Source organism: Psammomys obesus, unplaced genomic scaffold (assembly GCF_907164565.1).
Source record: "Psammomys obesus unplaced genomic scaffold, mPsaObe1.curated_primary_1811, whole genome shotgun sequence".
Taxonomy (NCBI): domain Eukaryota; kingdom Metazoa; phylum Chordata; class Mammalia; order Rodentia; family Muridae; genus Psammomys; species Psammomys obesus.
The window spans coordinates 4,363,523-4,386,611 of NW_026587216.1; positions in this window are offsets into that span (position 1 = coordinate 4,363,523).

A 23,089-nucleotide genomic window follows, 5' to 3' on the forward strand; every position below is an offset into this window, starting at 1 on the left:
GTACCTTCTATGGGGGACCAGGGCACTAGATTTAGGACTACCTAGAGGATGCTTAAATGGTAGCAGAAAGACATTACAAACCAATGGGGATACAGTTACTTATAACATCTCTCTCATAGGGAAGAAATTGTAATCAAGAGAAGAGACACACAGACTTCTCAGCACCCAGAAAGCAAGAAGAGGCTATGGGACCAACATCAACTAGGAGAAAGCAAAAAAAAAAAAAAAAAAAATTTAAATTAAATTAAAATTAAAAAAAAATAAAAATAAAACAAGAAGGCTGAGCCAGATATATATGAGATGCTTTCAAATCATTCATCTCTTTCATTCTGGATTAGAGAAGAGTGTGGCCTAGAAATCAACCATAACAGCTGCTAATTCAACCAAAACATGGTTTCACTATTTGCAAAAAAGAAAAGACCAGACAATGTAGAAGTTTGTGTTTCTGATAAGGCAGCTGTTGGAGTATTGAGCTCCGTCTAGCAAGGCATTCGTTTTCCTCTATTACTGTTTTCCCATTGCCCGCTCTGCAATTTAGAATGCTAATGAGCTTCAAAGGTCATGTTCTTCTATTGGTAGATGAAGAGCTAACTAATAAGCAATTGCTTTCTAATTAACGAATCGAGTAATTAATCTCTAACTAATATATTCTGATAATATACCAGCGTAGCAATATTGTACAAATTATTCCTTTGGATAGTTATCCGTGCATGCTTGAAAACATGACCAAGAAAGAAGCCATCTGAGGCTCTGTTCTTGGCCAAGATGAAACAATATTTGTAAATCACAATCCATCCACCCTAAAGAGCATCTGACAGAACAAATTGTGACCCATCCCCAGGTCCCTCCCACCAAGTCACTTGCTCAAGCTTTTGCCGACTGCCTCCAGAGCGATGAAGCAACATATCCAGCCACGGTAAGGTAGCCCATGTTTTGGTAAAGCACAGAGTGCTATTGTCACTCCAGATGAAAGCTCTTGACAAGAGGTAGCACACGCTAACACCGTGTCGCTGTAATGTGGCAACGTTTTCAAATATTAACTGGTGCTTGTCCTGTCTATTTTTTTGCTCAGTTTAATGGAGGTAGCCGACCCCTTGACAACTAAGTAGTTTGACGACTAAGTAGTGGGGTAAACAGTGTATTTAAGATTCTTATCTTTTGGAAATTAATATCATCATAGAAATGGTAGAAAATGTTCTTAAGAAGAGATATAAAGTGTTTCAATAAGGGAAGAGAGATGTATTCTAGGTGACCAGAGAACCAAAAGACAAGGAGTGTCTACGAATGGGTGTGTGCAGTCTCCATCCCGTGATGTATTGTCCATCACAATAGCGGCTATTAACTTCAAATCAATTAAGTGCAATTAAAATTTCAATTCTTAGACAGGCACTGTGGAATATGCCTTCAATGCCAGCACTTGGGAGGCAGAAGCAGGTGTATAAAAAGAATTTTTTTTTATAAAAGGAATTTTTATTCACCTGTTTCAGCTGTCTCAGAGGCTTACTGCCTCTGTCTGCTAACTTAGGTCTACTCCTGGAAGCTTCTGGTCTATGTACAATCTAACCTAGACCTAGAGTGTTTTCGGCCTCTGAGACTTATTGCTTAATAAGCTCAACCTTTCTAGTTCTTTCTGAGCTCATAGCTGGCTAGTTCAACTCAGCTGTTCTGGCTCAAACTCTTCTCCCAGCTAACTTATTCAGTCTGGCTTTTTTCTTGGCCTCTGAATTGCTCTGCTTCTCCTCAAACAAATCCCAGCAATCTGTTCTAATCTTCTGGCTCCTTCTCATTCTCTGGCTTGTTCTGCCTTCAACCTCTCTCTGTAAAACTCTCCCAGTAAAACTACCTCCTCTATCTGCATTTTGCTTAAGTATCTTCCCTTTCTTCTCTCTTCTTGTATCCTATTCTGTCACTTTCATTTTCTGCACTCAATTAGACATCACTTTCAAACATGTGTGTTTCCTTCTACAATGACTTTACTTTCGTTGTTTGGGATTAAAGGCGTGTACCACCATGCCTGGACCTAAGCTTTTCTTCACCAGAACCTTGCTTTATACCAGGCTGGCCTTGAACTCAGATCTGCTTGCCTCTGCCTCCAGGATTGAAGGCATATTTATATTCATCCAGATCACACTGACCTAGAAGGTCTTTGGATGTGATCTCTTGTCAGAGCAGCCGTGTTCTGAATTAAAATTCCTCTACAACCAAACAACCAACCAATCAACCAATCAATAGACAAATGGAATTTTCTAAAAGGCACACAAAAAGCATTGGGTGCATATGCTGTGTGATATAGAAATTGTGCCCTTACCAATTTGTTCCAGAGAAATGAAAACCTATGTTCTTATAAAGACCTGTGTTTAGCCAGGCATGGTAGTGCACACCTGTAATCCCAGCACTCAGGGAGGCAGAGGCAGGCAGATCTCTGTGAGCCTGAGGCCAGCCTGGTTTACACAGTGAGCCCAGGCCAGCCAAGGCTACACAGAGAAACCCTGTCTCAAAAATAGCAACAAAACAAAACAAAAATCTGTGCTTGAAACTCAAGGTAGCTTTGATTGCAAAAGCTAAAAACTATAACAAATGAGCGTGCCCTTCAGCAGGCAAATAGTTAAGCATGGCATGGAATCCACTCAGCAACTGAAATGTGTGACAGTGTAGATGAGAGCTCAGGAGCCAGGCTGCCTGCGGCTATCCTACTGAAGGTAGGGCGGCCTCCCACATGAAGGCTAGGCTCAAATGCCCATGCTTGGTGATGCCTCGTTCTGTCAGGAAGGAACAGGGTTTATTGCTCACCTACTGACATTCTCAGCAGACAGCTAGGCAGGCTTCTCAAGAAAACCCCAAAATGGCTTGAGAATCAGGAAAAGGAAATGGCTTGGGTTTTTTATTGTGGTTAGGGACTGGGGCTGGGGCTCAATGTGGCTGAGGAAGAAAAACCTGGGCTTTCTTACCGGCTTCCCCACACAGGGACAAAAGGCAAAGAGAAAAGAGTGAGACGGCAAAGCTATTAGCAAAAGCCAAATAACAGAGATGGGCTCTGTCGGGTCTAGTGAATGCAATGGCGTGACTGAGGATAAGCTGTATGCATCCATTTATGAAACAGTTTACAAGGACAAGGTTTTAGAAGCAGAGGCCATATTTGTTAACAGCTGCTATAAGACAGGAATGGGACGGGAGCATGGTGAAGGAGGTGAGGGTGCTTGGTGAATGGGCAACTTAAGATCAATCATCACAGTGCTGGAAATGTAAGCATCCCCACTGAAGAGATACACAAACCTACAGTGATGAGCGGCGCAGAGCATACTTCGTGTGCACGAACACACATATACACAAATGTACACATAAAATGGGAAATCTGAAAAAGACACTGGACTGAGATAAGATTGGGATCTTGCTTATAACTTACATATAGTTTTGGGGAGAACGTGGTAGTGGGCTTGCAAGGGATAGACACAGAAGTGCACCCCTGCAGGCCCAGCAACCCAGGGGAGGCTAAGATGAGCAGAAGGTAAATTCAGTGCCATTCTGGGCAACTCAGTGTGACTCTGCATCAAGATAAAATTTAATAAAAGGGTTGCAGGCACAGCTCGCAAGTGGAGAGTACTTGCCTAGCCTGTGTGAGGTCTTGGCCTCCATCTACAGCGCTACCTTTTTAGGTCAATTCCACAATATCCCCTTGTGTGAACATACCACATTTTATTTGCCAGTTCATGTGTTAATAGACAGTAGTTTCTGCCACTGAACTACCCTGCCTAATGCTGCTGCTATGAGCATTAGTGCACAGATCCCCTTTTGAATCCCGCTTTTGATCCTTTGGTTATATTCCTGGAAATGCAATGTCTGGAGCCTAGTTTGGTTTCTATCTTTAAGTTATTGAGGAAGCATTATGCTGTCAGCATGGAAGGCAGGGGGGTTGTTTACTAAATATCTATTTTTATTTTTAAGTGGGTATGTGTGAGAGTACATGAATGCAGGTACCTTAGGAAGACAGAGGCATTGGCTCCCCTGGGGCTGGATTTACTTGCAGTGTGGGCTGTGCTGGTATGATGGTTTGAACAAGACTGCCCACCACAGGCTCATAGATGAGAATACTTGGCCACCAGGGAGTGGACCTATTTGAAAGGGTTAGACGGTGTGGCCTTGTTGGAGGAAGTGTATTATGGGGAAGGGGGGGGACGGTGCTCCTTGAAGTTCCAAAATGCCCATTCCAAGCCCAGCATCTCTCTCTTCCTGAAGCCTGTAGATCCAGTTGTAGAACTCTCAGCTACTTTCTCTAGCACCATGTCTGCCTGCCTGCTGCTATGTTCCTGACCATGATGACATTGATCTAAACCTCTGAAACTGTAAGCAGGCCCCAATTAAATGGTTTCTTTTCTATAAGAGTTGCCATGGTCATGGTGTCTCTTCACAGCAATTTAACACAGACATACAGCTGAGAGCTGAATTCAGGGAGCCATCTCTCCAGCCACCCAGAGTTCCCTTTTGAGGTGTTTCCTCCATTGGAATGGGATGGTCATGAAAAGAAACCACATCTGCCTTTTCTATCTCTCCATCCCCAGCACTTAAAGCAATATTGGGCATCAACTAAAGACTCAAGAAGTTCATAGGTGAATGAATAAAGTAGGTCTTCCAGCATGCTAACATTCTTTCCTTTTTACATTTTGTTTTCGTTGAATAGATTGTGAATTCCTGGAGGGAAGACAAAGGTGTCATTCACCTGTGTAAACACAGCACTTTCAAAGTACTCAGTTCTTGTACTGAAAAAACTCCACATCCTTTGTAGTTTGGTTTCTTGGGTGGAGCTTGGTGCTGCGGATGTTCACTAGGAGAAACAAAGGACTCTGGGTTGTTAGTAATCAAAGAAAAACACCCAGTGAAACCTACAGGACAGTGATAATTCCCCTTGGGCCTCTTTGTCTTTTTTCCTGTTAGTGTTGGGTGTCTAGAACCTTCTAGAACCAACCCTGTAAGAAGGATACCCATCTAGAAAGCCTGATAAGTCACATCGTCTGCCTCCTGGAGTTGAAATATGCTGTCTGAGTTTGACTGAAAAAGAAATCAAATTTGTACCTTGAGCTCAGATAAATTATAAATTTTAATCACTCATGTCTATTTAAAATTTCAGATCAGTAGTCCTTGGGTTAGAATTTAATTTTGAAATGATTCCCAAACTGCACTGAGTCTAATGATTATATACACCTCAAAATAATGTTTCCTACCCTATCTAATATGTGATAAATTATATACATGTTACCTATTGATTAAGTGCAGTAGTAATTAGCTGCTGAATGAAAATGGAAAACAGATAAAACATGCCCAATGGTACTCAACACAATTTCCATGAATTTTCTCCCTGCTAGTTTCCCTTAACAATCTAGAAAACATTTTTAAAAATACTATTTCAGCTAGCAAGGTTGAGGCAAGGAGAATGAGAAGACTCTCCTAGACTCCTAAGACAGGCAGGGATCAACCCTACCAGACCACATCTGGAGCGACACCTGTCACTCACTTTTCTCGCATCCCTCGCCATCCTCCAGCCATCCCTCACTGAAGACTGCCAGCCTCTACGCTGCTCCTGCTTCTATATTCTGCTACCTGTGCTTCAGCGTTTGAGTATGGAACTCAATCTCCCTTCAATTCTACATCTTCCTACATTTAGAAACGTTCAGAGACTTCATCACTGCCAGGATGATGGCTTCTGTGACAACCATCCCTGTACAGCAATGATTTGTGCAGGGACTTTCCTCACTTAGGAAATTCTGTCTGACACCTGTCTGTGACAAGGCTGTGTGAGAGTTCTGCCTATCAAAAGGAAACCCTGGTTTCGGAAATTTCGCAAACAGATGGACAGAAAGCATAGAAAATTATGGGAAACTCCAGACATGCCTTAAAACCACGCCACAAATCACTAAATCTTCAGCTTGCAATGGAATATTTTTTTTCTTTAAAAATAGCTTGCAATTTTTCTTAGTCACATGATATTACATCATGGGAAAGAGCAGGCAGATAAGAAATGAGGAAAGAGGCAGGTCTTTCCTTTCAACACAATCAGGATGGAAGGGTGCAGTAGAGAAGATGACAAGTGTGGAAAAAGCCAAAGGAAGAGGGGGAAGCCAAGTAAGGAGGAACTTTGAATGACATCCCTTTTCCCCAGACCAAGATGGCTGTACCCCAACCTACCCTATTTTTTCACATTGCTACTGGTTACCAGTTGTCAAGGAACATAGTTTATCTAATGTGAAGTTCAGCAAAAGTGGCCAGGACTCTCCTATGCAGTCTGGGCTACTCCATGTGCCAGGACCCAAATAGTTGATAGTCTCAGGACTGGGACAGAAACACCTCCTTGGATGCCATAAAGGAATCAATAAATGCCATACCCATGGCCTCTCTCACAGCTACAGTCTGGCTGATATTCGTGCCCATAAGTAAAATGTGAAGAGCATCAGAATGTCTGGTATGTCCAGGGTACCTAACTCATACGTGTTGAGTGGCTATATCTAACTAGAGAAGTAAGTAGATGGATAGATAAATGAATGAATGAATGAATGAATGAATGAATGAATGAATGGAGAAACGGATGGATAGACAGACAGAAGTAGATCAGCAAACTTGGTGATGTACTGGTAACTCTTTAATATCCAGGTCTTCGGGGCTGGAGAGGTGGCTCAGCCGTTAACAGCACTGACTGCTCCTCCAGAGGACTTAGCTTCAATTCCCAGCACCCACATGGCAGCTCCCAACTGTCTGTAACTCCTATTCCAAGAGGTCTGACACCCTCATACAGACACACTTGCAGGAAAAACACCAATGCACATAAAATAAAATAAAAAAAAAAAAACATTTAAGAGAAATATCCAGGTCTTCTTAAGCAAGTCTTTATTTGCAATGTTGTCAATATCATTTTCATGGGACACACAGTCCCACTGTAGTCAGTTTCAAGCTATTACTGGATGCAGAAATGAGATGCAGTGCTGAAGCAGCAGAAAGGCTGGATGGGTGGGCGGACAGATGTTGTATTTGTTACTTTTCCATTGCTGTTAGGCAGCACCATGACCAAATTTGACTTATGGAAGAGTTGATTTTGGCTTTAGGTTTAAGAGAAATAGGAGGCAGCATGGCACGGAGGCAACAGGCATGGCAGCAAGAGCAGGAAGCTGAGAGAGGGAGCTGGATGTGGAACGAAGCTACTCTCCAAGCTCACTTCCAGCAACATTCTTTGTCAAGCAAGGCCACAGTTCCTAAACCTAAATAGTGACACCAACTGGGGAGCAAATGTTCAAATACCTGAGTCTATGGGGGACATTTCTTATTCAAGCCACCATGGATGGATGGATGGATGGATGGATGGATGGATGGATGGATCAATCGATTGATCAACTCACCCGCACCTAATCTAAGAACCTGGTCACTGGTCCCAGCAACTCACTACTACATTACTGCCCAGAAGTTAATGGAGGGACATTTGCAGAAAGGTCACTTCGCTTCTTCATTCTTGAATCAAGTCACTGAGAAGCTGAACAGGCTCCCATTGAGTAAAGAAGCTCTTTACTGGCCATTGTCTTCAGGTGGGTGCCTAGCAACCAAGTCAGCTGAGCAGCCAGCCCTGAACCAAATAAACTCTCAGCTTCTCCCCACTTCCTTCTTCTGGGTCCCTTTTTCCTTTCCTTTTTCCTTTCCTTTCCTTTGCCTTTCCTTTTTCCTCTTTCCTTTCCCCTTTCCTTTCCTTTCTTTTCCTTTCCTTTCCATGTTTTTCTTTTCCTACCTTTAGGCTTCCTTGGTAAAGGAAGAACAAATCTGCACCCCAAAGAAGATTTTACCACTAAACCCATTCATGGGGTCATGCCATTCCATTGAAAGGATATGTCTTATTTTCAATTACGGGTATATGGGCACATCCCTGGGTGGCGTGTGCACATGAGTACAGGTGTCTGCAGAGGCACTGGGTCCTCCAGAGCTAGAGTTATAGACAGTTGTGAGCTTCCCAATATGAATGCTAGGAACTTAACTCAGGTCCTCTGCACGAGCACTAAGCAGCCCTACCTGCTGATCCATCTCACCAGCCCCATGTCACCACTATAAAGAAAGGCTACATCATAATAAAAAGCCTTACAGAGAGTGAATGATTCTCTTCTTTTCATTTGAATTTAGCAGGGTGGGGCAGACCAAGGTAAGATTCTGGAATGGCTGGCTCCCATACAGTGTTATTGACATCACTGTGCCATGAGAAGGAACTTCTTCCCATCTGGTAGTTGTTACTCAATCTGACTAGAGCCCGGTACTAGAGCCACTCTAGTACCGGGAAAAGGTGGGAGAGGCAGGAAAAGGAGGGCATTCTGGGGACTGCCATCATGCCCACTTGATCTCTCCAGTGGGACCTTTGCTGTAGAAGTAGATGGCTGGAAGGGCAGAAACTACTCAGGAGAATCAGGCTGCCTGCTGCAGAATTTCTGTTGTCCTGGGGTTTTATTTTGTTGAAACAGGGTCTCTTATATCCTAGGCTGGCCTCAGACTTGCTAAGTAGCCCAACTTCTGATCCCCCTGCCTCCACATCCCCAACCCTTAGGCTATAGGCATGTACTGCCACTCCTATTTTATGTACCACTAGAGACCAAAAGCAGGACTTCAGATCAAATCCACCCTAGGTTAGCTCTCATTAACTGAGCTATACCCCACAGTCCCAAAGTCTTATGTATTTCTGAAATCAAAACCAAAGCTGATAACAAAGCTATCAAAGTTGGTAACACCCACCTCAGAGAAAGGGCTTGTGAGTAACTACATTTTTCTAGAATACTGCTAAATTGCAGTTCTTTCCCCATCTGCATTTCTTCTAACACTATTGGGTTGCGTCCCACCTCCTCTCCTCACACTCAGTGACTGTGGTTTATTTTCACAATTCTGTCTCTGGCCAGGGCAAGGTGGGACACACCCTGCTGGGTCTCACTGCAGAGAACAAGTCCTTCTAGACTAATGCAAATTCTGGGGTGCTTCGGTGCTTCTTGTTTCCCCACCCACTGCCCATCCCAGCCTGAGAAAGAGTGCCAGCCCCTCCCTCATGCCAGTGGCCACCCTGGCAGTCTCTTGCTGTTTACTCCAGGAGCCAATAGTTTTTGCTTGCTTCCAGCTGCCTCATAGGATTTGCTGTTGAATTTGCTGTGATCTCAGTACTATGTGCTGCCAACAAATATGAGACAGGGATAAATATTTCACTGGCATAAAGTTGGCTTGTAACTCAGTCTACGTCACTATATTTCATGGAGAGCTTTTATTAGGATTGTTTAGTTCCCAAAGGTAGCTGATTTGCCAAGTTGAAGAACTGAGCCACTTATCTTCAGGAGCTAAGAAGCTATAACTCTTGGAGACACCCTTGAGTACCCAGCTGGGCTGTATCCCAAGAATAACCTTGACTTCAAAAAAGCCCAGGAAGACCGGCCAGTCTGCCTGTGGCTCTCGTCTGCATTTCAGGTTTTTTTTCTCTCAGTCATCAAAATAAGACAGAACACTGTTCACCTCTTGTATGCTGTCATAGGTCTTGATAGATCTGGAAACAGTAATGTTAAATGTATGTGATTTTAAAGCAACAGATAGAGCAATAAAATGTGAAGGAAAACCAGGATATTAGAAACCCTATATCCCAGACTGTAGCCAAGGTGTCAAGCAATGGCTAACCTACATCTGTATTTAAAAAAACCACCAGGAAGGGACCCACATCTGGGCTCCTTGTCCCACTTACTGTATTCCTCTATTGGAGTGACTCAAGCATAAATAGGCATGACTGGAATTTCCAATTATAAGGGGAATTAGGGTAACGATGAGCCCCAAGACCATTTCCAGATTCAGGGATTAGCTGAAATGACCCACAGAGCTTGGCATCAAAATGTATTCTAAGCTAAGCAGTTTCGATGAAAACTAACCATGGTTAGTCTTTATGTTAAAATGTATCCAAGTTCCAGAAAAATCCCTCAATCCAAGTTTCAAGCAGATCCTTATAGTCTTACTGTGATTTCTCTCCACTCCAACTCCCGAGATCAGTGAAGGAAGATCTCTCTGGTGGCGACGAACAGAAAAAAGCATTGACGGGGTAAAGCAAATTATAATTCCAGCAATTAAAATTCCTCCCTGTTGCCTGCTCTTTGATCACTTCCCCAGACAGGACTGCTTTAGCAGGCCACAGTGGAAGAGGACTCAGTTCTCATGCAACTTGATAAGCTAGGGGGGGGGAGAGGAAAAATCCCTTATTCTGAGCACTAGGGAAGGAGGGAAGGGAGAATGAGGGTAGGACTAGGAGAAGAGGAGGGAGGGGACTACGGGATCTCAAGTGAATAATAAATTAATTTTTAAAAGTCCTCCCTGAGCAGATAAGAGGTTGACTTGTTAACTGTTCACACATTAACTTGGTCATCATTTCTTGACTGAGTTTTGTACTCACCATCTTGGTCATTTTATCAATGAAAGTGGCTCTGAGTCCACAGATAGCCAATGACAACCGAGGACCAGGACCCTCTCTGTACATTCAAGGAAAATGTGTGTACAAGAAAGAGATGTTTGTTCATTGACTAAGTGGAGGGAGTTGATTTGTCCCCCTCCAGGTCAATGTCTCTCTGTCTTCTCATCCTGCTGAGGACAGCCCATCAAGGTGAAGGCAGCTAGGATGGGATGAGGAAAGGAGGCGAAAAGTTCATTCTTTAGTTTAGGAGGCTAAAACTGGAAGATCCAACAGGATCACAGAGAAAGGGTCTCAGCTACTTTAGGCACCAGAGTTGTCCGTGTAGCTAGAGCCTACACGGACGCTGACACACCAAAGTCACATGTTTGGGCATTAATAGCCAGAACCCATGGAGATGTGTTGCTATCTCATTGAATTTCTTAGTATATACACAGAAGAAGCCAACCAGAAAAGACAAGTTTTACTGGACCTCCAAAGAACATGGTGGTTACTGTAACCTTGCCATAAGAACTGGAGAGAGCCTGTCTGTGGGGGCTTCTTTAGGATGATTCATCTTGGGGTGCTGCCTTAATTTAGTGGAGGAATCATATTTTGCTCCTCTAAGCCAAGCAGAAAGAGCAACACGTTCCCTTAGACAGGGAGACCTGGGGAGAAGGGGACTTTGTTTCTAAGCTCAAAGCTGTTGGGCCCTCCTGAGAGTGGGGCTTTAAGTGTCTGTGTCTTAGTGACAGTTCTAGTGCTCTAAGACATCATAACAACACAACCTATAGAAGAAGCATTTAATCGGGGACTTTATTACAATTTCAGAGGGTGATTCCATTGCCAAAATGGTGGCAGTTAGCAGACATGGTGCCAGAGTAGTAGCTCATTCTGATCTGCAGGTAGGAAGAAGGGAGGGAGAGAGAGAGAGAAAAAGGAAAAGAGAGAGAGAGAGAGAAAACTCTCAGTGACCCATCTCCTCCAATAAGGTTACACCTTTAATCCTTCCCAAACAGTCCACCAACTAGAAACCAAATATTAAAATCTGTGAGCCTATGGGGACCATTCTCATTCAAACCGCCGTATACAACTCCCTGGCCCCCACAGACTTGTAACCACATCAAAACACAAATTGCACTCATTCCAACTCAAAAAGTCACCGCAGTCTCTCACAGTCTCAACACTGTTGTATAATCCCAGGTCTCTTCTGAGACTCAAGGCAATCTCTTAATCTTCTGTAAAATCAAAAAGCAGATCACATGCCTTCAGCGTACAACGACACAGCATATGCGTTACCATTGCAAAAGAGAGGAAAGGGGGCATAGTGAGGAAACACTGGACGGAAGGAAGAATGAAAGCCTCCGGCAGGGCAAACTTCAACTGCTGTACTTCTCTATACTTGATGTTAAAAGGTTTGTTAGGTGGCTCTTCAGATCTTGCACTCCTTCCGGCTTTTACTGACCTCAGCACAGTTCTTTTTCATGGGCTGCTTCACCCTGTTTGCAGCTCTCCTTAGCAGGTGTCCCAAGGCTTTGGCATCTCCAACATCTCGGGGTTCCAATGCAACCCAGGCTTCACTTTTACAGCCTTGTGCAATGGCTTTTCCAGGCCACCATACAGGGACTCCCTTGCCACATGCCCAACCTTAGCCTCCTCCCTAACAGCAGAGGAAGTTTCCGAAGCCCCTTTCTACCAGTATCATTCTTGATAAAGCCAGCTGATTTCTTTTGTTGAATAAGCTTTCCTTTGCATAAATTGGAAGATTAGCTGGAAGGGGTCTTACCCTCTCTTTATTCCATTAAGGGAACTAAATTCCTTAAATTCTTATTTAAGAAAATAAGAAAATTCCTTAAATCCTCATCTCTTTGAGCACAAGACTTGGCTCCAACATTACATTCCCTGATGTTCTTTTCCTCCTCAAATTGTACATTTTGTTTTTCTTTTTGTTCTATTTGCTCCTTCTTATTGTAGATCTACATAAGAATGATCATTAATAAAGACATGACATGGTCAATACCAAGTTGTCTTAAAATCTCTCTGTCAATGACATTAGTCCAAACCTCTTCAATTTAGCCTCTGAAAGATTATTTGGACAGGGCAGAATACAGCCATGTTCTTTGCCAAATTATCACAAGAATGATTTCCACCCCAGTTGCTGTTGTTCTTCCTCAGAAACCTCTTGACCTGGCCTCCATAGTCCAGCTTGATTCAGCACTAATGTTTCCCATGCTCCTTCTAGAATGGCCCATTCAGTCCTGTTTACATCATTCCACCACTTTCCCAATCCAAAGTCCACATTCCACCAACAAGCAGCATTTTCAGGTTGTCATAGCAACACCCAGGTCCCAACTTCTCTCCAGTTACAGTTGCACTGTCGTGAAGAGATACCACGACAAAGGCAACCTATAGAAGAAGCATTTAACTGGTGTTAGCTTAACATTTCAGAGGGTCAGTCCCTGATCATCATGAGGAGAGCACAGTGGCCGTCAGGCAGGCATGGGGCTGGAACAGTAGCTTATATCACCGCTTCAGTGATGGAGGTTGATGATTATGAACTCTGGGGTCACAACAGCCTTCATTGCCCAAACAGTGTGAAGAGGCACATTTCAAAATAAAAGAATAATTAGCTGAGCATGAGAATCTTTAGATGAAACCAACTGTGGTGGTTTGAATGAGAATGACCCCCATAGCCTCATAGACTTGAATGTTTGGTTCCCATTTGGCAGACTGTTTGAGAAGGATTAGGAGGTGTGGCCTTGTTGTGGAGGTGACTACTCTTCAAGTCATTTTATTTTCCGTGCAAGTACTTATAGGGACCACTAAGGAGAAAGCACCATTCTGGAAAGGGGGATATCAAGAGTCACAGTGGGCTGTGGGCCCACAGCCAGCAGCTAGTAAAATAAAAGTAGAAGGAAAGACCCAAAGGAAAGAGAAATGGTTTAGAGGAGTGTACTGGGACACAGGGTAAAAAGCAACTTCAGGGGAGGAAGTGGGAGGGACCATAGCCTTGAGGGCCTTTCAAGTGAAACTATGTAGTCATTTATTTCAGAGTCTCACATAGCACAAGCTGGCCTCAAATTTACTAAGTAAGCAAGGATGACCTTGAACTTAATTTTCCTGCTTCTAGGGTGCTTGGATTACAGGCATGGACCCCCATACTCAGTTCATGAGGTGCCAGGGATTGAACCCAGGACTTCATGCTTACTAGGCAAGTGCTCGACCAAGGAGCTACATTCTTAGCCCTCTAGTTACACATAATTTTACTCCTTTTTTAGATAGGATCAATGTCTGTCTGCTCTCATAGATTTTAAATTGTAGTGGTATAAAGACAGGGGAAGGTTCTGTTTTTCCTAGGAGGTATAAATAGTCCGCAGGTGGTGTCGTTTGCCCCGTGGCAATGGTTCCCTACCATGCTCAGGTGCACCACAGGGTACCACAGTCACTGCTAAAAATTGAAGAGAATTTAAGAAAACGCTGCAGTACTTGACATTTGCCTGATGCCAATGGACTACCCGCTTTATGCAGCTTGGGGTGTAAGCTTTAGAGTTTTGTGATCTTATTTTTCATGGGACTCCAGTCAGGAGCAAAGCTCAGTGGATAGCCTGACTAGATGAGAGCAAACTACAGTAGCGTTGTCGGGGTGAACCTCTGGTCTCAGAAGTTGTACAGTCCTCAACTGGTGCACACGCCCTGCTCGGAAGTGCTTGCTTATTAAGGCTTGCACATGAGTATTTTTTCCTTTCAATCTGTTTGCATCAGTTTTCCAACAGTTTCGACGTGATTAGTATATTTTGAAAAACATGTTGGACACTACTACTTAAAAAACAGAATTTTTATGCTTTGCCTTTGGCCTGGAGGCAACGGGGAAAAGTCTCATTATAGATACTGTGCTGTGAAAGAGGAACATCTGAAGCATCTGAGAACTTCTGCTCCTGGGCCCAGGCACCAGAAACCAAGTTTTTTCTTCATCTTTCTGCCCAGCTTCACTAGGGAACTGCTTTCTTTCAAACCCATCCCCTCTTTCTGTGAAAAGACAGGGAACAGGGCACTGTCCCTTTTAAGGATACAACCTAGAAGATGGAATTATCACATCTGTTCACAATCCATTGGCCAGAATGTTGCCAGATGGCCATGCAAAACCACATGGGAGCCATGGGAGTTCAAACTGTGTCCTCAATGGCCACATGCCCAGAAAATTCTTGGGGGAATTTGTAAGTGTGCACAAAGAGAGAAGGTGGATATAGGGTCAACTTGTAGCCCTATGATAGGCCATATGAAAAGGAAGCAAAGACTCCCATTGCTCACTTCCATTTGAGATTGCAGCATGAATACAATGAGCCCTGCTTGAGCTGAACGGTGGTGAGTGTTGTGGGCCCAAGCTGCAGCTTGTAATTTACAATAAAAAGACCCTCATGTGTTTTGCAACGGAGTCGATTCCTGTAGATCTTTTGGGGGCTCGTGAACTGGGTGTAACACAAGCAGACACAGTGCTGGAGAAGGAGCTGAGATCCGCAGGTGGCAGGAGAGAGGTGAGCCAGCCACTAAGCCTGGCTTGAGCTTCTGAGGTCTCAAAGCCCACCTCCAATAACACACTTCCTCCAACGAAGCCACACCTATTTCAGCAAGGCCACACCTCCCAGTAGTGCCACTCCCTACAAATCTTCAGGGCCATTTCCATTCAAACTACCACAGTACCCAAAACAAAAGAGAACCGGCAGGAAAAGTAAAGACTTTTCAGATGGCGTTCACTCTGAGAGTCAAGACTGACTAGATCCTGGTCTTGGCAGCCTCACTGGAAGTTGGAGACCCAAGGGGAACCCTGTCAACCTAGGAGGTTTCAACTCTGCTATCTGAGAATGAGAGCAAGGGAGAGATTTGAAATTTGTCAACAACCTTACAGAAAACTCAGCTCTTTCCTCAGCAAGCGTCCCTTCCTGCTTGTGACATGTGTGCATGTCTTACCAGTCTGGCCTGGCTCCTTTTGTATATTGTCTCTACTACATTTATTTACCTGGCTTCAAGGCTGGCTTCCCAAAGAGATGACAAGGACAAGCTATGGCCCTAGGACCACCGCTGTCCCTTATTTCCCCTGGAGCACCATCTCATTGAGGGTGTTCTTATAAATATTTGCTGGTAAATGATTTAGTCAATACACACAGGCCATTATAATGTGGGAGAGACATTTAAAGCCTGACTTTGTATTTGGCCATTACCAGAGACCATTAGAGAGGAAAACCAAATATAGATAATGCTCATCCTGCTTTCTGTCTTGAGAGCTGATCTCCGTTTTTCTCCTCAAAAGGGAGCATCACCCCTTCGGAAGACACATCTTTTCATCTTTTCCCTACAGGGTTAGATCTTCCTTAGACCTGAAGAACACCTCCGTATGCTGCAGGGGCCTGTCGATTGTTCAGCATGAGTGGTAGGATGGAGCATCCAGCCCAGCAGGCGCTCAGCTAGAAGCTTCCCTGTGGTTTGTGTCTGTGCCTATGCTCTGGCTCCAGCTGCCACCTTACTGCCTGAGTCATTCAGTCTCCTTTTCCCTACCAAGCCCACACAGGTCAGAATAAACAGTCTCAGCTTCAAGGCATCTAATTCCTGGGAAACCCCTGTCTCTTTATCCAAGTACTCAAAAGCCAGAGGGGCAGGCCAGTTGGGCAATGTTCAACACACCCTATCAACCCTGAGTGCTCTGGCACCCAGAGGTCTCTTGATACACTAATGATCCACTCAGCCATCCCAAGCAGAGATAGGGAGTTGGTAAATCACTGTCTTTCTTTTTACTTTCTATTCACTGAGCAAATGGCAAAGGCTTCAGGCACATGGTCCAAGGTATGTATCAGCCTGAAAAATCCAGTCTAGAAAAACACCAAAGCATTCCATGGGCTACCCAGGATAAGCCTTCAGACACTCACTGGCTTTGGTCCTGGAAGAAGACTATCAGTGTGAGGCCAGGCTCTTCATCTCCATTCTCTTGGGGGTTAGCGTTGGGACAGGCGCACATCTCCCAATTTGAAAGAAGAGAAACATTTTACCCAAATGCCACACTCTAACAACACTGCCACCCTCAGATCACAAAGAGGAGAGCTTACTGCTTCTTTTCTTTCTGAATTCCCAACCAGTTCAGGTCTTTGCCAAATAGAATTCTGGCCTGTTACTAATCTTGCAAAGAAGGCCCCGGACACCGACATTCATGCTGCCGCTACGTGAAGCCTGGTTAAAATGTTTTCACCTTGCCTCAGATTATATTTTAGTTGAGGAACCCTCCCTATCTATCTCCATAAACACATTAGGATGACATAGATGTATGGCCCCTCTTGACCCAGGACAAGCCTAAACAGTTTATGGAAAGTTCTCTCTAAAAACAACAACCCCAGGAGCCCAGAACTACGGGGATCTTGATAACAGCAAGGGCTCTGCTTCCTATCTACAGTGAATTAGCAGCAGCATGACTTGGCAGTGATATGATGGCAGACTGAAGCACCCAGTAAGGACCAAAGACCTGAAACTTGACCCTTGATCTTTGACCCGTGAAGTGAATTCTCTGAAGTCTCCATGATAGAGCATTCATGGCACCTTTTTCATCACTTTCCCTAAAGACAGGCATTGAAAACATCCTAAGTAACAACCTGTCAAAGACAACTTCAAGCAGAATGAGAGGTAGGTCTGACAGCAAGGCTCTATCCACCAGAGGCCTTCTGTCTAGGAGAGAAACTTGGGCTATTTCTTGGGTAAATTAAAAAACAAGCAAACAAAAAACCAATTTGCAATTATAATAAGAGATAGTTTAGATAGTTTCACCACTGCTTTGAGGAAGCACTGACAGTGAGTGTCTTAGTTTGGTTTCTGTGATGAAAACCATGCATGACCAAAGCAACTTGGAGAGGAAAGGGTTTATTTCAGCTTACACTTCCAGGTAGCAGTACATCCTGTGAGAAGTCAGAGCAGGAACTTGGGTAGGAGCAAGAACCTGGAGGTAGGAACCGGAAGGAATCCATGAAAGAATGCTGCTTACTTGCCTGCTCCTTGCGGCTTGCTCAGTCTGCTTTATTATATATACCAAGGCCACCTGTCCACTGGTGGCACCACTTATCCTGGGCTGGGCTCTCCCACATTAGTCATTAATCAAGGAAATGCCTTTAATCCCAGCACTTGGGAGGCAGAGGCAGAGGCAGAGGCAGAGGCAGAGGCAGAGGCAGAGGCCAACAGATCTCTTGAGAGTTTAAGGTCAGATTGGTTTACAATGTGAGTTCCAGGATAGCCATGACTATGTAGAGAAACCCTGTCTTGAGAAAAACAAAACAAAACAAACAACAACAATAAAAAGCCCTACAGACTTGCCTACAGACAGAGGTAATCACTCAATTGAGATTCATCTTCCCGATAACTGTAGCTTATGTCATGGTGACCAAAAACAAAAAAACAAAAAAAACCCAAATCAAATCAAATCAAACCAAACCAAAACAAAAAACAGAATAGTGGTAAATGATGTAAGGCTAGGGCTGGCTAGGGGTTCCCCAGGAAAAGGTAATATAGATCTGCTGGAGGAGGCCAGACTGCATGGTGATGCTGAAGATGAATTGGCATTAAAAAGGCTAAGAGGAGTAAGCTGACCCCAGAGAAGGTGAAGGTGAGGGTAAGAGCCTTGAAAACCAGATGAAAGAGTCCTACTGGCTGATCTGTGGTATACATTGAGTTACACGTCAGTTTCTTATGCTCATTCTGTGTCGGGGTAACGTGAACAAGTCCTTTATGAATATCGTTGTGTGCCAAGTTATATTTGGGAAGATTAATTTGGTTTCACTGTGTGGGAAAGAACAGAGAAAAGGAAGAAGTTAATGGTTGAGGCAGGCCAAGTTACAACGCAATTGTCTAGGAGGGGAATGAGTATTTTAGGAATTGAGTTGGAATTATTGCTTTGAGGCTAAATATTCCAGCCTCATACTGCTGAAAGGGAATTTTTAAAAACGTGGCAGAAAAAAAAAAGTATAACCATGCCTGGGTTTCATTTGGGAGTGAGTTGAGGGTGGGCATTTGGCCTCTCCTTGACTCTTTCCTGTCTCCTCTACTTGTATCCTCTCACAGATTTCTCTTCTCTTTCTCTGTGTCCTTTGTTTTGGACACAGGAACTTAGAAGCAACCACCAACAGCCAGCACAGCAAAGTCTAGCAAGGCATGTTGGCAGCTTATGGTTTCCTGGCTCTTATGTACAGACAGAACCTCTCTAAAATGATGATTTTTTTTCGTCTAAATATAGAATATGTTTGGAATGTGGAAAAAAGAAAAGAAAAGAAAAAAGCAAATTTCAATGCATAACTTATTATCATTGGCTTTGAAAGAAATCAACCAACCACAGCAATTCATTTCAGGAGGGGTTTTGTAAGTATGCCATCTCTTCACACCCCACTCACTCTTGAGAGTTTGAATATGTCAAATCTGTTCTTTTAAAAACTTTTGCTGTGTGGGCACAACCCACCCACACCACCAATGTCCAGGAAAGTTATAAATGGCACCTGTTAAGGCTTGAGTGAGAAATGTCCCCCACAGGCATAGGTAGTTGGTGGTACTATTTGGGGAGGTCCAGGGCTTGATGGAGGAAGCACATTGCTGCTGGACGGGCTTTGAGATGACATTGCTCTCCCCACTTCCGGTTTGCCCTCTCTGGTTTGTGCTTGAGGTACAGGGTGTAAGTTCTAAGCTTCCTGCTCTGGCCACTATGCCTGCCTGTGCATGCTGTCCTCACCAATAGCAACTCTGACCCTCCAGAACTGGAAGCCGAAATAAACTCTTTTTCCTGTAAGTTGCTTTGGTCATGGTGTTTTATGCAACAGAAAAGCAACTCAGTCCTATGCCATTTGTCCTCATATCTATGCTGTCGTGCATTATTCACCATTATGTGTTTGTCACATGATGGTGACATGCTATAGAAGGTGGGCTCTCTGCCTTCTTGTTAGAGAATGACATCGTGTACATTATGTACCTACTTGGGGGCTCACTTTAGGAGCCAGATCTACCTCTAGACGCCTTATTACTGCGGGAAGTTCACAGGGTTGGCGCAATCCAGTGCTCACCATGTAAAACAGCTGTGCCGTGATGAATTTCTTCACCTGTTAGTTCAGAGCCACAAAAGAGCCAGGCGGTGGTGTCACAGGCCTTTGATCCCAGCACTCAGGAGGCAGAGGTGGGCAGATCTCTCAGCTAAAGGCCAGCCCGGTCTACTGAATGAATTCTGGGAAAGCCAGGGATACACAGAGAAAGCGTGTCTCACAAGAACCAAACCAAATACGTACAAATGACAACAACAGCAAAGAGCCACAAACGGCCGTGGCATAAGAAGCATGCAAAGGCTGTTGGGTTACCAAACCTGAGGCCAGGGCTTGCTTTGCCTGCACAGCGTTACACAAGTATTTTTACCAGAGCAAAACTTTTCTAGTGTATAAAATGGGATAAAAACGTTACTTAACAACTTCCTGGCATTTGTTGACTAAATAAATCATATAGAACTGTAGATCCTATGAGCTCAGTCATGAATGTAGGAAATGCACTTCCTTTGGTCGACTTGGAATATGCTACTTGAAAGTTTAGGAGCTGGGGTTAGAAGGCCCACAATCCAGTTTTTCCTTTGTAATTTGTGCATAAACCTCTTTATGTACGCTAGCAAAGGACCCCCTGCAAATGACACAGAAACTAGTTGAAATCTTTTCACAGTCCAAAGTAAAAGACATACATGAATATTCTCAGAACATCTAAAAAGAAAAATATACATATATACATACATATATGTGTGTGTGTCCATTTCTAGTCTGTAACTAAATAAAAGGTATGTGTTTTAACTGGCCATCAAATTACTAAACTAATTTAAGACCAGAACTCAGAATAGTGCAAATAAAAGATCAAATTGTGAAAAGAAAGCACCTACCAAAAATAAAAAGCAAACAAACAAAAACAGAGAAGAAACACGTCCTAAGGAAGAGCTCATAAACTCCTCCATACTCAAAGAAACGTGCCATCGAAACACACTTTTCAAGACGTTCTGCTAAATGCCACAAACCTACAAGAGCCTATTAGATATAGGGTAAGGTGGAGCATGGGAGGGGGTCCTGTTTGCTGCGGCAGACCTTTACAAAGCTGCTCTGTCACTGGGTTTAATTGACCACTTTTACAAGGGCCTGACTCAGAATTCTCTCTCCCACTTTTCTCCTTTTTTTTTTTTTCTTTCTCAAAAATGCTTACTAAGCTTCCGCTGCTGTAACTGCAGCCTCTGGAGCCAGGCTATTCAGGTTCACTGGGGCTTTTTGGCGAATGCAAACATCTTACTCCTGAGGAAAACAGATTTCTTTCCTTTGTTTTTTATTTGAAGACATTGACATTTGGTTTTCAAGAAGACAAGTTCCTCGAAAAGTGGAAGATGCATTTTGCCTTTTATTGTCACAGCCTCCCAGGACCTTGCCAGGAGCATCTTCTTGGGAATACAGGAAGATTCTTTTCCATCTTTGATTAACTTTTCCAGTCGCCAGCATCTACAATGGCAGCTGTGGCCAGGCTGATTCAGAAAAGCCTCCTGTGGGTCCCTCAATCTATACTCCCACTTTCTGGACTTTTATCTTACCTTCAGCTAGACAACCCCAAGTGAACCAGAGACCAGATACAAAGATGGATTAAGGAGTAAAAAAAAAAAAAACCTGAATTGGTTCCTTATGTCTTCATTTGTTTGCTGTTTCACTACCTTGACATAACTTGGCTAAAATATGTCAGTTGCCATCCCAGGCAATGTTAGAAGTTGCAAGAAATATATGAACATGCTAAGATACCCCAGTCCCACCAGTCAGCAGCAGGAAAAGGTGGCCTTGCAGGTTTCTCCGAAATGCTGTCTTCTGTGGTGTCTCACTTCTGAAGAAGTTTAGCACCAATTTGTGTGGGGTTTTTTATTGTTGTTGTTGTTGTTTTCATTTCTTTTCCTTTTTCTTCTTTTTTGCTTGTTTGTTTTGTTTTGTTTTGTTTTGTTTTTCAAGACAGGGTTTCTTTGTGTAGCCCTAGCTGACCTGGAACTCTCTCTGGCAACCAGGCTGGCCTAGAACTCAGAGATCTGCCTGCCTCTGCCTCCCAAGTGCTGGGATTAGAGGTGTGCACCACCAACCCTGGCTTAGCCCCATTTCTTATCTTGACATCCTATGGGCAATATGATCCTGGTTCTATCTCTTTATCTTTGTCTTTGCTACTTTTTTCATTGGTCCTTCTCAAATCATGCCATTTGCTCTCCGGGAGATCCATACAGGATGAGTGAACACAGGCGTATTCAGAGCAAACAAAGTGCTTCTTTCAGAGTATCAGAGCTATATGTAAGGTGGGGGGGGGCAAAATTGGTCTTAATAGTATTTAAACATTTTATGTATTAAAATAAACACCAACATACTGTGGAATAGGATGCGGCATACACATGTGGATAGTATGTGCCAGGTAAAGCACAGGTCATGTCTTGCTGGTGGAAGTTCAGTTTTAGATCTGAGGAGGTGGCCCAGGGGCTAAAATCTCTTGCCTGGAAAGTGTAAGGGCCAAAGCTCAGCTCCTCAGAACCTATGTAACTGCCAGTTAGGCATGGCAGCTGCAGAAGGCAGAGACAGGAACCCCAGTGCAAGATGGCTAACGAGACTAGCGATGTGTGCAAGCTCTAGTTGTGATTAAGAGACCCCATCAATGACTAAGGTGGAAGAGCATCAGGATGGTTCCCATCAGCCTCGGTTTCCACACGCATGTTCCCACACACAGGCAAACATGCATGCATGCATCACACACACACACACACACACACTGGCAAACATGCTCGCATACACACACATGCATGCACACAAACACACCCTCATGCACACCATGTACACACAGGTAAATACGCATGCATATACACACATATACATACAACTGTACGGACAGACTAGAATAGAAAAGCAAAACAACCCAAGAAGGCAGGTCAGTCTGAGCTGCACTCCAGGGCTACAGCTAACTCCATTCTAGCAATGGAGGACTTCAGGATAGAATTTGAGAATCATTCACTTACTGCTTAGGCCACAACTTAAACAGCAACAAATAAGAAACCACAGAGTTAACTGCTGTTGATTGAGGGCTTCAGACATCACAGCCTGTCACTGTGAAATGCCTTCAGCCCTTCCTCCATATTCCAACCTATCACAAATTGTTGCTATACCTCCAGATCGCAGGTCGGTGTTCCAAGCAAATTAAGGGGATGGGGTGGGGAGGCGAAGCCTTATTAGCCTCATATATCACATTTTTATTAGGTAAAGTGCAAGCCTTCTCCGAGTCCCCAGGGCACCAATCGTTAATTCTCACTGACCACATCTGGCTCATGGTCACCTCTAGTGGAAAGGAGATCATCATGAAGAGTCAGTCATCTGGGGCTGAGCCAATAGCCTTCATTCTCCCCATACCGCATCCCCACCGCCATCTTGAAAACAAACGAACAAACGGAGTCTGTTAATAAAAGGAAAGGACTAGATCTTGGGTAAAGACTATGGCACCATCTTTCCCGTTCGGCAGCTTGATTTTCTGGTTAATTTTACAGCTGACGCACAGTAGAGAGCCAGTTAGAAAGAACTGCTCGTCATTTGTGGGGGAGCAAAGCTGGGCATGGTGCAGGTGTGGCGCACACAGTCTCCA